The sequence below is a fragment of the Lissotriton helveticus genome, chromosome 11, assembly GCF_964261635.1.
Source record: "Lissotriton helveticus chromosome 11, aLisHel1.1, whole genome shotgun sequence".
In the NCBI taxonomy this organism is placed as follows: Eukaryota; Metazoa; Chordata; class Amphibia; order Caudata; family Salamandridae; genus Lissotriton; species Lissotriton helveticus.
In genome coordinates, this window is record NC_136072.1 from 1,183,774,092 (window position 1) to 1,183,787,448 (window position 13,357).

The 13,357-nt window shown below is 48.7% G+C and overlaps 1 protein-coding gene across 2 annotated transcripts in view; it reads left to right on the top strand.

Moving 5' to 3' along the window:
- Positions 1-13,357, top strand: part of STX2 (syntaxin 2) — a 331,612-nt gene that overhangs the window by 254,091 nt on the left and 64,164 nt on the right. The window lies entirely within an intron of this gene.

A 13,357-nucleotide genomic window follows, 5' to 3' on the forward strand; every position in this document is an offset into this window, starting at 1 on the left:
GTCGAGCAGACGGTCGCCGTCGAGGGGCTCCTCGACGTCGAGGACCGCGATAAAACGGTCAACGCAGAGGAGGAGTCGATGCTCGTCGTCGAGGACTGACAGTTCGTCGTCTAGGTGGCGGCGTTCGGCGTCGAGGAAGTGGCGTTCGACGCCGGAGTCACGGGGTCGACGTTCGCCGGAAAAGCGGCGCTCGACGTCGAGGAGAAAGAGATCGGCGTCTCTGAGGCTTTCCGCTTCTAAGCGGTGCAGAAGGAGTTCTGGCGCCAAAAGCCACGCTGGGTCTGGAGAAGGACGCCGGAGGCGTCGCTCACGTCCTGGAGGGTCTGGCTCACAGTCCCCTCCTCCGAAGAAGTCACCGAGCTCGGTGTACTCGGTGGTTTATACACCACCTCGGCCTAAGACACCTCCCCCTTTGCCTAAGGAGGATCCTCCCATCAATCCTCCTCTGCCTCCACTTCCTCCAGCGGGACAACCTCCGCCACCGGCCCCACCTCATGGGCCCGCGCCTCGGCCGGAGATGCCTCCAGTCCTGCCACCGAGATCGGTGTCCTTGTCTCCGCTCCCTACTCCGCCTAAGGGGACTCCAAAACCTAAACCCCAGGATAGGCCACGGAGGACGCCTCCACGGAAACCTGCGGAGCGCCCACGTGTTGGGAGATCGCGTTCACATTCCCGGAGGAGGGAATGCTCGCGTAACATGTCGTCCACAAGGTCGAGGCGGCGCCACAGGAGGCACAGGTCTCATTCCCGGACAAGGTCTTCAGGGACCGGAGACTATTCCCCGACTTTGTCGGAGTCACAGGAAACAAGGGTTTCACCGATTGATGATCTGGTGTCTTTCCACGACGTCCTTTTACGAGGTGCAGCAGAACTGGGCATGTCGTTGACGGTGCCCACGCCCAAGACATCGGTGATCTTTGAGACGCTGCATCAGAAACATCTGTCTCTGCCATTACTGCCCTTAGTTCCGGGCCTGGAGGAACCGGCCATGGACCTTTTTCTCACCCCGGCGGTGACTAAAGCGGCCCCCTCGAGACTACAGAAAAAATACCGGGCCCCCGACTCTGATCCGGCTTTTCTAAGGGTGGAACCCCCTCCAGACTCTGTGATTGTGACGGCGGCTCGTAAACAGCATGCCACCACTCCGTCCTCCACAGTTCCGCCAGATAAGGAATCCAGGTGGCTGGATTCGTCTGGGAGAAAGGTTTGTGGGACATCGGCGACTTCCATGAAGGCTGCGAGTGCCACGGCCTTGTTGGGACGCTATGATCGAGCACTCTGGGAATCTCTTCAGCAGTTTGTGGAACATCTGCCGCGTGATAAGCGAGAAGATTTCCAAGAGGTGTTGAATGAGGGGATGTTGGTGGCGAATCAGGTCATCAGTGCCGCGGCCGACTCTTCCCTGCTGGCGGCGCATGGTTTCTGCCATGGAATTAACCAGCGAAGACACGCCTGGCTCCTCCTCACGTCATTAAAACCGGACACACAACAAAGGGTTGCCAATCTACCATTCTCTGGCGAAACCCTATTTGGGAAACATGCGGATGACGAAATGGCCCGCATGAAGGCGGAGGCCGAAACGCTCACGGCTGTGGGTTTGGAAAAACCCAAGGAGACCAAGAAGTCATACCGACCGTTCCAGCGGCGGTTCGGTGGCCAGGGCAGAGGGCGTGGCCAGTCTTCAGGACAACAGCAGCAGCAACAACAGCAGTTCCGAAGACGGTTCCAGAAGCGCCAGAAAGGCAGAGGCAGCCACCAGTCGGCAACAGCGACCGGGTCTAGGCCCTGAGCGCTTACTTCCCCTACGTCCGTTACCCACTCCGGTGGGGGGGAAGCGTTCAATTTTTTCTGGCAGATTGGAGAAAAATTACTCAAGACAAGTGGGTGCTGAATATTGTTTGCAATGGATACAGTCTTCGGTTCACCAGCCCGCCTCCATCAATCCCTCCAGTCAGCTCGCAGTTTCGACTGCGCGAGCTCCAGGCGGAGGCCGATATCCTGTTAAGGAAAAGGGCGATAGAAGACGTACCTCTGTCTCAAAGAGGAAGAGGTCTGTACTCCAGGTTCTTCCTGGTTCGAAAAAAGGACAAGAACGAGTTCAGGCCCATTCTGGATTTGCGACAAGCAAACAAGTGGATTCGCAGAGAAAAGTTTTGCATGCTGTCGTTGCATCAGATTTATCCTCAGCTGCAACGGGGAAACTGGCTGTGTGCCATAGACCTACAGGATGCATACTTCCATGTGCCCATTGCACACAAACACAGGAAGTTCCTGCGATTCCAAGTCTGCTCATTATCAATACACAGTACTGCCATTCGGACTGAAGTCTGCGCCGAGAACATTCTCAAAGTGCATGGCGGTGGTAGCGGCACACCTGAGAAAGAACAAGGTGTTTGTCTACCCATACCTGGAAGATTGGTTGATCAAGGCCTCCTCCTTCTCGGAAGCTCAAGCACACTTCCAGAAGACGTGCGTTCTATTGAACAAGCTGGGGTTGCACATCAACATGTCCAAGTCTGTCCCGACGCCGGTCCAGTGCATACAGTACTTGGGAGCCTCCATCAATACGCTGTCAGCAAGCGTGTCTCCTTCGGAGGAGCGACGATTATCACTCCTTCGGAAGGCTCAGGCTCTTATGACCACTCCATCTACAACAGTGAGGACGGTGTCTTCTCTACTGGGATCGATGGCCTCGTGTATCTTCCTAACGCCTCATGCACGCCTGCACATGAGACCGTTACAAGAGTGCTTGGAGGATCAGAGGAGAGGATCTTGGGACGACAGGATACAATTGTGTCTGCATGCTCTTCAGTCTCTGAGGTGGTGGTGTTCGGTGGAGAATCTCCTGAGAGGGGTTCCCTTCCACAAGGACATTCCCACGCAGACTATCGTGACGGATGCGTCTCTCCACGGTTGGGGGGAGCACTCTGGAGACTTACAGATTCAGGGGACGTGGTCACAGACGGAGTCCACGTACCACATCAATTTCCTGGAACTCAGAGCTGTTCACTTGGCGCTGAAGGCTTTTCTTCCGTCCTTCCAGACCAACTCTCTGCTTGTACAGACGGACAATACGACCACGATGTATTACCTCAACAAGCAGGGGGGCTCGAGATCGCGCACCCTGTCGCAGGAGGCGCAGGCGATCTGGCACTGGCTTCTGGCCAGAGGACTGACGATAACTGCTACCCATCTACCAGGTGTGCAGAATGTTCAGGCAGACGCACTGAGCAGACTGATTCAGGAAAATCACGAATGGGTCATAAACGACGAAGTGCTAGGAGAAGTCTTTGCATGGTGGGGGACTCCAGTCGTAGATCTGTTCGCCACCGCCGAAAACAGCAAACGCAGAGACTTTGCCTCCAGGTACTACCAGCCGGGGACGCTGGGGAATGCGTTATGAATTAACTGGTCGAGCAACTTTCTGTACGGTTTTCCACCCATTCCCCGGATTCCGACGGTGCTCATCAAGCTGTCCCGGTCCAGGGCGCGGATGATCCTGATTGCCCCGGAATGGCCCAGGCAGTGGTGGTTCACGGACCTGCTTCACCGGTCTCTCCTTCCTCACATACGGCTGCCGTGCAGGCCGGACCTTCTCAAGAAGTTCGGCGGACAGATGTTGCACCCCAACCTCTCGTCTTTGAGTTTGGTGGCATGGCTCCTGAGATAGTGCAATATGGTCATTTGAATCTGCCAGAAGCTTGCATGGACATACTGAAGGAGTCTAAACGACCTTCCACTCGGACTTCCTATGCTTACAAGTGGAAGAGGTTCTGTATCTGGTGCCAATCCAAGAACTATGACCCTACGACGTGTAAGGAGGATGTTATTCTTTCTTACCTTCTACATTTAGCGCAGTCTGGCCTTAATGTTCATTCTATTAAGGTTCATCTTGCTGCTTTGACTGCCTACAGGAAATGCCCTTCACAGACTTCCTTCTTTCAGATCCCTGTGATCAAAGATTTTCTGGAAGGCTTGAAGAAAGTATTCCCTCCTGTCAGGCTTCCTTCGCCTTCATGGGAACTGAATGTGGTGCTGTCCAGATTGATGAAGGAGCCTTTTGAACCTATTCATAAGGCTTCGTTGCAGCACCTGTCCTGGAAGGCGGCGTTCCTCGTGGCCATTACATCGGCCCGCAGGGTGAGTGAAATTCAGGCGTTGTGTTGCCAAGAACCTTGTACTGTATTTCATGCTGCTAAGGTTGTTATGCGTACTCACCCTAAATTTCTTCCCATGGTTATTTCTGATTTTCATGTCAACCAGACGATAACTTTGCCTACGTTTTTTCAGAATCCTTCCTCGCCAGCGGAAAGGTCCCTGCATTCCCTGGATGTTAGGAGGGTGTTGAAATTTTATCTGGATAAAACCAAGGATATTCGTAGGTCAGACCAATTGTTTATCAATTATGGATCGGTCAGGACGGGTCTTGCGACCTCTAAGCAGTCTATCGCTAGGTGGATTGTGTCCTGTATACAATTGTGTTATCAAAAGGCTAATAAGACCTTAGGGGGTAAGCCTAAGGCTCATTCCACCAGGGGCAAAGCGGCCACGACAGATTTGCTCCGTAATGTTCCCATTGCAGAGATCTGCAGGGCTGCCACTTGGAAGTCAGTCCATACCTTTGCTAAGCATTACTGCCTGGACACTGATGCCAGGGCAGACGCTCAGGTTGGGCAGGCTTCGCTGCGAAATCTGTTTGCACAGTAGTGGTGTTATTTCTCTTTTCTCCACCGCCGCTTTGGTGTTGGGGATGGGCTTGCCATTCTATTCACTAGATTATGACTATACACAGAGATCCCCTACTATAGAAGGAGTAGTTTCTTACCTGTAACTCCAGTTCTGTAGTAGGGGTATCTCTGTTATAGTCATAAGCGCCCGCCCTCCTCCCCGGTGGAGAAAGATGTTTATGTACTGAATGCTACAGGTCTAGCTTTATACGCCTCCAAAAAGAACTGAAAGTGGAGGGAGTTGCTGTGCATTCTGGGATACCAGGAGAGTTCTGGAAAGTTTTCTTAAAGGCACGTTATCACTTTTTAAGCCATATAATGGCAGCCTATGGGGGCTTGTCTGTCCTGCCCTTCCTCTCTATCATTCCAAGGATTTGGTGAAGGGGGGGGAATGTTTTCCATGGTGAAACCTGGCAGACAGGTTTAAATGTGATATTGGTGGAATATCCTTTGCATTTCTAGCTGACGTACTGGACAGTGTAGCCTTGCATGTATAGGCTGCATGATCTGTCTTTAATTCTCTCTTAAGTGTCTATGCAGGACTGCACATAAAGACAGCTTAAGAGATTATTTTTGATTGCTCCGGGGTCCCCGCACATGAGCGGGACTATTCACTAGATTATGACTATAACAGAGATACCCCTACTACAGAACTGGAGTTACAGGTAAGAAACTAATCCTTCTCTGTCATACCCCCAAATTTAGACGTTGAATTAAAAAGCCAGTCTGAATAGTACAATATTTTCATGGTTTGCTGAAACAGTGGTGGTTCGGTTAGAATCTAAAGGTACGCCCGTGGCCTTCTGTCGTCTGAGAGCCTCGTCTCCTATGGATATGAACTATGTTGTCCTCTTAGCCGTTGATGGATCAGGTGTGTGGACCATGATTGGAGTTTTCTGTCTTGGGCACAGTGTGAAACTATTCTTTGTAACCGTTGATGATCTCTACCCAGCAGACTTTGTTTGCATAAAAGGGCTGAAATTTGATCTGTGTGAGTTGCCAGGGTCAGACCCCTATTTAACGAAAATTAATTTGCTAAACAGTGCGGCAGTAACAGCGTTCCATCACCTTGGCATGCCAGTTTCTGGTCAGTCTCTCATCTTACATTATCATTGTGAATAGTTTTATTTTTATTTTATTTAAGTGCTATCTCTTTTGATTTTGTTAAAAACATTACAATTCTTAGGTACAGGTATTGTAGCATGACATACATCCAACTGAGTTAAAAGCATTGCACTTATTCGAGAAATCTTTTTAAACCTGGCATTTTAAGAATGGCTAAAGCCATAGAGGTGCTGTAGACACCATATTTTCATGGCTCCTTTTGCAGCTCCCTTTACTCAGGAGGCACCAAGACTCCTGAGTCCTCCACCTCATACCAGCGGCCTCAGACCAGAACCAACTCTCGTACGGGATACTACCAAGGCATATCTAGAGGTAACCACTCCAGATTTACAAAATCATCCACCACAAAGCCAACACTTCCCAATCATGTTCCCCCAATCCCGTGACACCTGTCGGAGGTTGACTACAAGGAATTCTTCCTGCCTGGTGGAATATCGCCTCCTACCAGGGGGTGTTGGATATTATTCAACATGGTTATTGCCTGGAACTCACTTCCACACCTCCCAACATTCCACCTCGCAAGCGCAGACTTTCCCTAACATCAGCAGTTACTCATGAAGTACGAGCACTCCTAAAGAAAGCAGCTATAGAACCTGTTCCACTCAACCACCAGGGCACAAGGGTCTATTCACTCTACTTCCTTATCCCTCAGACCAATCTTGGACCTCAGACCTCTAAACAAATACATTATCTCAGCACTTTAACATGGCCACTCTTGAGGATAGCATCCCGTTGTTTTACAACATGGCGACTTCATGGCTGCACCTGACCTCATGTATTCCTATTCACCCGGCACACTGATCATATTTAAGGTTTCTGATAAACTATCAGCATTTCCAGTTCAAAGTGTTTCCCTTCGCCATCACTACTGCGCCCAGGGTCTTTACCAAGTGTCTCATTGTAGTAGCTCCTCACCTCCGCAGGCAAAGCACACAACTCTTTCCATATCTGGGCAACTGGCTCATCAAAAGTGCTTTCAACACACATTCGGCAACCGCAAACCTACTTGATCAACTAGGCTTTACAATCCGCGCCTTAAGGCCTCGCGGTCAATCCCTTCAGATGCAACCTTACCTTGGGACGAATCTCAATTCACAACTATGTGTAGCTTACCGAAACCCTGCCAGGATACAAACATTCCAAGCACTCATTACTCAGTTTTGACCAGGTCAACAACTGGCAGGCGTCTCCTTGGGAAGATGCATTCATGTGTAGCCATATTACTTCATGCCATACTCCGTATGCGTCCGTTACAGGAGTGCTTACTGCACCAATAGACTCAAGCGAAGGGTCAATGAGAAGATCTTGTGTTAATCGGCTGACAAGCTTGCCACTCTCTGCGGTGCTGGAGCAATGACCTGTTAGAAACCCACCCCCCAGTTCCGGAGAAAACATTAACAGAGGCCTCCCGTAGGGAGTAGGGAGGTTATTCCCCAATCTCACTGTCCAGGACCACTGGACATCCAATCAGAGAGATCTCCACATAAATCACCTTGTTACTAGCCGTTCACCTAGCTCTCAAAAGCCTTCTTTACCTAATTGGCAAGGTAGTCCTCATCAAGACGGACAACATGACAGCCATGTACTGTCTCCAAATGCGGGGGGGGGGGGGTGGCGGTCGTGGGGCACCAAGTCCCCACAGCTTTCTTTTATTTTTTTTATTGAGCAAAATAAGCAATCCACTTTAGCACATAAAAGAATCAAATAGTCCTCCAACAGGCCCCATATGTAAAATTGTACAGGTAACCAGCATTCGCGCAAAGGGATCACGGTAATTGAGCATATCGCATTGCATTTTTCCATTTCCGTTTTCAGTGACATCATAAACATAGCAATATGTGAAAGAAAATAAAGAAATAAAATAAACGCAAGAGACCAATCATAACTGTGAGCACGTGAGAACATAGGAGCAGAGCAATCGGCACAATAATTTAAGTACAGGACAATAATCAAGAGCATGCAAGCATCACTATAGTCCGCTGCAGTGCAGGCCACCGCAGGTAGCACTAAAGAAGGAGACGTTACCAATCGAGCAGTAGCACAAATTAGGTTGAGACATTCAGCACACCAGATATACCATTCACCACCATTGTCCTCGTCAATGTGTGCGGTCGTGATGCAACATCTTAAAAAAAAAAAGGACCAGCAAGGCGAATGGGAACAGCACCCTCCCACAAACCAGCTCAGCCCACACCCTCGGGCACAATGGAGCCAATCGCCCGGATTTGCGCTTCCTTGGTAAGTTTCGCAACATATGAGCGATATGGCCCCCAAATGTCCAATGGCCGGGAAGCAGACGAAAGCTGTTCGGAGTATTCCACACTGTTAACGTTGCAATAGACCAGACTGCGGAGCCAAGCCTGTACGCTGGGGGGGACGTCTGGCACACCAGAGCAACGCTATCTCCCTTTTTGTCAATAGAAAGCCAATGGCAGCCAGTTTACGGAGTGGACGCCGGAAATTGACCACATAACCAAGCAGTGCAACCTCCGGAGTGGGTACCAATGTCAGGCCCAGAATGTCGCCCAGTGTCTTGTGCACCTGGAGCCAATATTCCCGCAAAAGCGGGCACGTCCAGGACCGGTGTGCGAAGTCAGCCTGTGGGGCCTTGCATTTGGGTCAGGAGTGCGGTTTGTTGGCATCTATCTTATGAGTAAGTGCCGGAGTGTGATAAACCCGCCTTAAAAAATTAAAATTTATGAGTTTATGCCTGTTGTTAATGGACACTTCCCTAGTGGCAGTGCAGCATGCCGCCCATTGGTCGTCTGTAATCTGGGTGCCAATGTCGTCTTCCCTCGCGGTCCCCACCGCCGTGTCCGAGGAAGGAAGCGAGGCCAGACAGAGCTTGTAGAGCTTCGAGACCACATGCGATCCCGTCTGATTCTGAATTATGAATGTGAGCATGTCAGCGCTTTCAGGGGGGAGTGGGAATGTGTGAAACTCAGCACGAAGCATGGATCTAACCCTAGTCAGTGTGAAAGAGTCCATAAACGTTTGATCCGTAAATGCTGGTCTTCCATTATGGAAAAAACATGGCCATCCGGGAAGAGATCTTCGATCGTGGCCAGGTGGTATTTGGATAGTGTGCGTCGCACCACCGGCTCACCAGTGATCGGGAACCAGTGAGAGTTAGGCAGCGGAAGTGCAGGGGAATATAACTTTTCGAATCGCAGCAGCCGTCGCAGCTTTTCCCAGGCCCAGCACGTGGTGGAGACAGTTTGTATGTCCTGGGGGTCCCGGGGAAGCCCTCTGGGAAGGATCGAAGCAAGGGCCACAGGAAGCGTCAGGTCGGCCTCAGGTCTCAGATAAATAATCCTGGCGTCTGGGTGATACCAGGAGTAGGCAAACGAGCACTGTGCAACCAGATAGTAAAGGAAAAAATCGGGCACCCCGAAGCCGCCCCGTTCATAAGGAAGCGTTAGTGTACGCCAGCCTACTCGGGGGGGTTTTTCCGCCCCAGACTAATCGTAACAAGACGGATCGTAGTTGTGAAAAAAAGATCTTAGTAAGGGGGATAGGGATAGTGTTAAATAAATACAAAAACCGTGGGAGTATGATCATTTTGATAATAGCAATCAGTCCCCACAGCTTTCTTAGTTAAACCAGACTATTTGGAAGTGGGCTCTCCGATACAACATTTATCTGTTAACAGAGTATCTCGCAGGAGGGGACAGCGACTTTGTGGATCTCTTCTGCAAGAGGCACCAACAAGTCTACGAGTGGGGAATTCCACCCACAAGTCCTCCTCCAATACTTTCAGCGTTGAGGGCAACCACATAGACCTCTTTGCCACAGCAGAAAATGCAAAATGCCCAAACTTTGTCTCCCTGTTCCCACAGTCCAAGGGCAATGCACTATGGATGAGTTGGTCCAGGATGTTTGCTTACGCTTTTGAGCCTCTCACTTCTTCCATTTCTGGTTCGCAAGTTTAGACAGACCTCTCTCACCCTCATCCTGGTGGCTCCCACATGGGCACGGCAACCATGGTTCACCCCAATTCTCTAAATGTCGTAGTTCCTCACACAACTCTGGCAAATAGGCAGAACCTTCTCACGCAGAACCATGGAGAAATGAGACACCCGGATCCCAGATCACTCAGTCTTGCAATCTGGTTCCTGAAGTCTTAGGATGTGTCTACCTCAAGCTTCCGCAACCATGTATGGACGTTCGTAAAGAGGTACGAAGGTCTACTACTCTGACCTGTTATGCTCCTGAATGGAAAAATGTGTTCACTATTGTCACTCCAAGCACATTGATCCCTTAGCAGCTAAAGTACAGGACACTGTCTACTACTTATTTCATTTACATATCTCTGGTTTAGCTTCTACATCTAAAAGCGGTGGCTGCATAACTTCAAAATAGGCAAGACCCTTCCTGTTCAGGATTCCAGTTGTCAAAGCATTCCTGGAAGGTCTTGAAAGGGTCTTTCCTCCTAGAATACCAATAGCTCCCATGTGGAATTTCATTATTCTATTACCAAGATTAATGGACCTTTTATTTGAGCCCCTTCCCCCAGTCCTGCCCCCTTCAGTTTTTATCCTGGAAGGTAGCATTCCTAGTCGCTATCACTGTACTCCGACGCGTTCGTGAGCTTTAGGTATTAACTTTAGAAGAACCTTCCGTCCAAACACATAAGGATAGGGTTGGACTTCGTACCAACCCAAAATCTCTTCCTGTGGTGGTCTCATAATTCTAGTTTTTTGAACTACTTGTCTTTTTTTTCTCCCACAAGATTCAGTTGAAGAAAGGGCTCTCAATACCTTCAAGGTAAAAAGAGCTCTTGTGTATTATATTGACAGGACTAAATCATTTATAAAAACACAACTATTTGCCACTTTCTCAAAACCTCACAAGGGCAGGGTCATTTCTAAATCGGGCATTGCATGCTGGATTATTAAATGCATCCAAACATGTAATGCAAAACCGAAAAGAACTTGACCCATTTTTCCTAGTGCTCACTCCACTCGTAAAGAATGAGCTTCAATGGCCTTCCTATGAACCTAAGCAGCTACATGGTCTACCCCACATACATTTACAAAGCATTACTTAGTAGATGTACTGGCCCACCAACAAGCCAATGTGGGTCAAGCAGTCCTATGGACCCTATTTCAAACAGCTGTAACTCCCATAGGTTAACCACCGCTTATTGAGGAGAGCTGCTTTACAGTCTATGCTAAAAGAACAATTGATGGACAGAATGCAGAACAATGTCATACATTCACCCCAGTACAGAGATCTGGGCCTAAATCCATTGTTTTTTTGCTCACCGTGCCGTTCCAGTTTGGACCCAACCATATGCAAATCAGTCTTGACCATGCGCGCAATGGGAACAGGCCAGCCTGAACTGCCAGGCTAGGTCCTCCCCGGGCTCACAGGGCCACTGGATTCAAGCTATCGTGGCTGAAGAGGGATAAAAACCCGAAACGGGTCCTAGGAAGGTTGTTTCCGGTCCAGGGAGGACCTAGCTTAGTAGTTCGGGCTCAACTGTTCCCATGAGGCACAGGGTCAAGACTCATTTGCATATGGCCAGGTCTAAACTGGGGTGGCATGGTGAGCAAAAGAATGATGGATTTAACCCAGATCTCTTATCTGGGGGTGAATGTTTTGATTTGTTCTGCATTCCGTCCATCAATTGTGTGTCTTTTACAGTCTATGCTAAGCATGTGCATCTTCAGCCCCACATGCCTCGAGCGGAAAATGTTACCCAGTAAGCATGTGTTGTGGCAAATAGTGCTGTAGATTCACATGCGCTAACCCTCCTCCCCGGTCACCTGTGCTTGTTACAGTTATTTGCACAATTGATCAACAATATATATGTCTCTCCATCTTCCAGATGGTTCCACATCATTTGTGACACCTTTATCCAGCTCGGGCTTTGTAGCCAACAGCATATTGTATCCTGGCTTTTTTAGTTTCGATTTCAACAATGCTCGTATAGACTCCTTTAACTTTCTTCACATGGCTGAAAAGTGACGAATGGTTGAAGTGATCAGACATGACTTGGGCCACTTGCCAGCCATGGCCGTCTGGACTGAATAAGAAACTCTTTTGCAAGAGCTGGAATAAGCCTGTTTCTCCCCAGTCAAGCACCTATTTTGTACCTTTTTTGTAGGATGTCATTTTATAGACATACAGCACGGGTCCAACACCGTTGGCAGCTCCTGCAAGAGGAGGTTCCAAGCAGCTCCTTTTTCCCAACACTGATCCTCTCTTCTCCTCCTGAATTCACTTGTCCTTATGCAGGCCCCCTTCCTGGTATGCATGGGTGCGTGTACCAACCTCGGAAGCAGTGGAGTGCTACTATCTGCAGACGGCTCCTATCCCCCTTGAAATGCACAGTAAATCATCCGAAGTCCACGTTCGACATATGCATTAACATAATATCCACTGACAATAAATATAAATAACTGAGAACACAGATCTTACATTTATTTTGAGTGCTCAGTAGACTTTTGCTCTTTGTTTAAAAGAACCAACCATGGAATAAGGAATCAAAGATTACCCATTTTCTTTGTTAGTGCAAAAACGTGTTAAATGCCAGGCTTTATTCGTATTTCACATGCTTGCCCTTGAGAGAAGTGATTGGTTGAAGTTGTTTTTTTTTTTAAATGTCCGTGAATGCACCTTTGCGGTCTTAGTTTAAATTAAATTACTGTGAGAAAGTTATGGTTAAGCGTGAGTGATGGTGATAGAAATGTTTTCCATAAGTTCTTTCTTCTGTAATGTTTTGCTATTTATTGCTGCCTCTGCTCTATCTGAAGTACAGAAGTACAGGTAATCTTTCTCTCTTTCTCTGTATCTGTTTGTCATTTAGAACTATTGTTCCATCAGCCAAGCCCCATCATACAAGTCCCATCATACATAGACATTCTCTGGCATTCTGAAGAGTCAATCCTAAAAACAAAAATATCTTTTCGATTTCCCTTGTTGTAGTGTGAGTTCAGTGGCATAAACCAGAGCAGCGGCTCCGCAGCCCTAAACAATAATGAGTTAGACAAACATGGGGCGGGCTCATCATGCGCCAAGAAACCATTGCGCATCAAATTGCAAAGAGTGCTGCCCTAGCGACATTGGTGGCCTTTTGAAGATGTGGGGTGGCTTCTGTAACAAGCATGAAAGCTCCTCAAACTTTGGAGTACATTCTCAAGGTTGGATGTTGCTGAACATACATTTATACTTCAAAGACCAACATTCTGTTCCAACTTAGCAGCTGCTTACCAGTTTATACAATTTGCTGAATCGCACTCCAACAATTGGTGGAGAAGCTTAGACGCTTTGTCCCTGTATAACCCAGTTACAAAGGTTTCTTGGGCACAATATTTGCCAATTCTCGGAAAGGCCCTGCGAAACACCTATTTGAACTCTTCCGTCTTCCAGGAACGGAAAGCCTGTTCTTAAAATATGTTCCCATTACATGTCTAATAACAGCCTTGATGCTTGCCTCTCCCTCCTCTTTCCGTTAGGCCCCCACATTTCCCCGTCTCTTGCTTCAGTCCATGTGAATG